The following is a 4,261-nucleotide window of genomic DNA, read 5'->3' on the forward strand; positions in this document are numbered from 1 at the left end:
TCCTTTGGGGTATACAGACTCAGAGGGAAGCTAAAGGCCTGCAAACCCCCACCCAGAGGTGTGGAAACAGCTGGGAGGAGATGGCCCAGGGCCTCAGGCCTTCCACAGGCCAGCTAAAGCTACGTGTATTTCACTTCCTGGCCTTTTCTCCTTTAAAAGTTCTGTTTCCATTCAGGGATTTGAGAGATAAAACTTTGCAAACAATGAAGTTTCTTCCATTTTCCTTCAAAGCTTGCTTTGAACAAAACCTGTTTTCCTACCAATTTGAATGTTTCTGGAGCTTGAGAGTTATCTCCCAGGCAGAATTTTGTGTCCCCTTGAAGCCAGAATTAGACAGGCAGTCAGTATAGATAGGTAAATCGAGTCAGGTTGGATCCAGGAGGCCAATTTTGAGTGTGTCCACAGTTGGAGACTGTCCCCTGAGGGAATGAAATGTTAATTCCTTCAGAGCCCTTCCTCCACCCTTACCAAGAACCTGCCCCTGCTCCAACCTGTGGCTAAGGTAACCTATGGCAGGATTTGCCCCTCCCTATAGGAAGCTATAAGATTGATAAAGTGCCCTGGGTTGCACCATCCTGCCCTTCCCCCTTCAGCCCACCTGTTTCTCACCTTTGGGCCGTCCCACCAAGCATTCCTGGGCCTAGTCACATAAGTAGGAAGGTGAAAGATGAGGGGAAGAGAGCAGGAGAACAAAGGAAGCCTAGGACATATAAAAAGGGCAGAACACCTCGCTTCTTGGGATACCATGGTACTAGCTATGGCCCCCTGGGAGAAGTCTATGTTACCCTTTTTAAATAATTCTGCTTTATATGCTTGCCTCAGCGTGCTTCAAACTTCAACATGTGGGGAAGCAGGACTTGTCACTGATAACTGGTGGTATCACCCTGACAACAGCATCCCCTCAGTATTCATGGAACAGTGGACAGTGGTCCCTTCACCTTCACCTTTTGGTTACATTGAACCCAGGGCCTTGTGCATGAGAGGCAAGCACTCTACCAACTGAGCTATATCCCCAACCCTCTAAGGCTATTGTTTAAAAGAACATAGTTTTTCTCTCTTCTCCTCCCCCCTTCCTAACAAGATTAGGGAGACAGTGTTATCTTTCCTTCCCCTAGTTAACTGCCCTTGAACATGCCCACTACAGGAAAGAAGTGCCTTCTAAGGATCTAGGAAGTGAATATCTCCCAAGTTGGGACCCCCTAACCAGAGCACACATGGAATGTAACCCTTGAAGAGTTCCTTTAAAACCCCCCTGTCCCTCCTGATGGGGAGAGTCACAGGAGTCCCCTGTGTTTCTCCTTTGCTAGCAAAGCAATAAGTCTTCTTTTTCCTTTTTCTCAAAACTGTTTCCTCATTATTAAGTTGGCATTAATTAGCATTAGGGACAAGGACTGAGCTTTTGGTTACATCTGTAAGGAATTGGTTCCAAGATCCCCCTGTAATGTCCCCAAGCCCACAGATGCTCAAGTCCCTTATGTAAAATGCTGTGGTATTTACATATAGCTAAAGCACCTCTCCAGTATTCTTTAAATCATTTCTAGATTACTTATACTACCTAATACAATGTGTAAATGTTACACAAATAGTTATCATGCTGTATTGTTCTAGGAAAAATAAGAACGAAAAATCCATACACCTTCTGTACAGACACAAGTCTTTTTTTTTTTTTCCCTCAAATAATTTCCCTTCACAATTGGCTGAACCCATGGATGCAGAAGCTGCAAATATGGAGGTAGATATGGAGGGCAGACTACACTCTAGGAGAGGAGCTCTGAATGGAGCTGATGCAAAACCTGGACAGGATTCCACAGCCCTACTGGAGCAAAGACCTGAATCTGAAATGACACAATGCAGACTAGGACAAATTACAGCAGAAGAATAAGAACTAGGTATGGGCTGGGCCTGGTGGCACAAGTCTGTAATCCCAGCAGCTCCGGAAGCTGAGACCAGAGGATTGTGGATTCAAGCCAGCCTCATCAAAAGTGAGGGGCTAAGCAACTCTAAATAAAATACAAAATAGGGCTGGGGATGTGGCTCAGTGATTGAGTGCCCCTGAGTTCAATCCCTAGTTTCCCTCCCCTCCCAAAAAAGGAACTAGGTATGGGACTGGATCCTGAATTCAATCCCACACAGGAGGAAGTCCCAAACATTCCTAAACTCACAAGATATAGGCTGTGGTTTTGTGAGGGTTTTGTCGCCTGGGTTGTACTTGCTGCTGTTTGACAAGAATCTGCTCACTGAACAGAATCTGCTCACATTCATCGTGACCCTTATTGGTGGCTCTCTATATAGGGGTCAGATGCATAGACAAGGCTAGTGTTTACCCATAAAGCTTGCCAAGCATAAAAATTTAAACAATGCCTCTTCCTGGGAGAAAAACAAGTACTGGTGAGGCATTAAACTGACACAGATGCTCTGCAAAACTTCCTTTAAGTTGAACATCCTGTCTGGCCAATGAATTCTGGGAGCTCTACTGTCCATTGCAGAAGCATAAATAACATGGTGACCTTTGTTTTTGTAACAGGGGTACCTTCATCTTCTGAATATAAGCCCTCATTGCTCTAAGTTTTTTTTTTTTTTAATGTTTTTTTCTCTCTTCTCCCCTCTCACCCTCCCTAACAAGCTTATGGAGCCAGTGTTATCTTTTCTTTCCCTAGTTAATTGCCCTGGAACACACCCACTACAGGAAGCAGATGCCTGCTGAGAATCTAGGAAGTGAATTAACAAATTCACTTCCCAAATTAATAAGTGAATCCTAACACCAACAGGACACACTGCGACCCCCCCACCAGAGCACACCTGGCATGTAACCCTTGAACAGTTCCTTTAACGCCACAACACCATCCCTACTCCCTCCTGCCCACCCCCACCCCCTTGATGGGGAGAGTCAGTCTTTGGGACAGGAGTCCCCTGTGTTTCTCCTTTGCTAGCAAAGCAATAAACCTTCTTTTTCTTTTTTCTCAAAACTGTGTCCTCATTATTAAATTGGCATTGGGGACAGGGGCCAAACTTTTAGCTACATTTTGATAGTGACTGACATCATAAAGTGAATGAATGTTTCTGCAAAGGAATGAATGTGACCCAGCAGGTCATGTGTCCTGCTCCCTCACATGTTGAAATATAACATTAGAGAAACTCGCTGAGGCAAGCATATAAAGCAAGGTTTATTTAAAAAGGGATAACATAGACTTCTCCTGGGAGGGAGAAGGGGGCCAAAGCTGGTATCCTGATATCCCAGGAAGTGAAGGTGTTCTGCCTTTTTACATGTCCTAGGCTTCCTTTGTTCTCTTGCTCTCTTCCCCCTTATCTCTCCTTCCTGCCCAGGAAATGCTCAGTGGGATGGCCAAAAGGTGGGAAACAAGTAGGTTGGAGGGGCCCTGGGAGGACTGATCCACGCAGGAAGGGGTAGGAAGGGACGTGACTAACAACTTCCTGTAGGGAGGGACAATCCCTGGGACAGGTTACCTTAGCAACAGATTGGAGCAGGGACAGGTTATCTTGATAAGGGTGGAGGAAAGGCTCAGAAGGAATTAACATTGCAATTCTTCCATTCTCTGGATCTGACCCTTGTCTATCTATAGCCTGTCTGGCTTCAATTCTACAAAACATATGATGGCTACACCATCATATCTGGTACCGGGTTTGCAGTCTAAGATATTGCTGTAATATCTTTGTGCTTTTTTTTTTTTAAATCACCCTGGGGATGAGAAATTAGTTTGGCACAGCCTACTAAGTACACTCTTATTATCCTAAATTCTCCAGTGACACAGCATCAATGGGCAGGGCAAACATAGCACAAGGTGAACTATTGGTGGAAGTGCTGGCATTTACACAATAGTTGCACCGAGAATGCAGCCTCCACTGTGTCACTTGTCACTCAAGCATAGCTAATGACAGATGACCTTGAACAAGGACAAAATCTAAGTGTTCTGCCTTCCAAGTGACCATCTTGGGAGCTATGCCACAGCTCAGAGATATTTCATAATCAAATGAGGTAAAACTTGGTAGTACCATCAACTATAGAAAACGTGGTCCCACAGCAAAACTGGCTGCTTACTGAACATAGTATACCCCAAACCTAGGACTATCCATACAGCCTCCACCCCAACTAATCAGACATGGTCAACCTGAGTGAGGGCCATAATCATAAATTATCTTATCAGTAGTCCAGGCAGCATAAACAGCCTTGCTCTAGACCTTCTATTTCCTTCAAGTGTCTGTGACTGGTTGCATAGCTCATTAGGGTCTGGCAGAAGGTCTT

Source organism: Marmota flaviventris, chromosome 1 (assembly GCF_047511675.1).
Source record: "Marmota flaviventris isolate mMarFla1 chromosome 1, mMarFla1.hap1, whole genome shotgun sequence".
Classification (NCBI taxonomy): domain Eukaryota; kingdom Metazoa; phylum Chordata; class Mammalia; order Rodentia; family Sciuridae; genus Marmota; species Marmota flaviventris.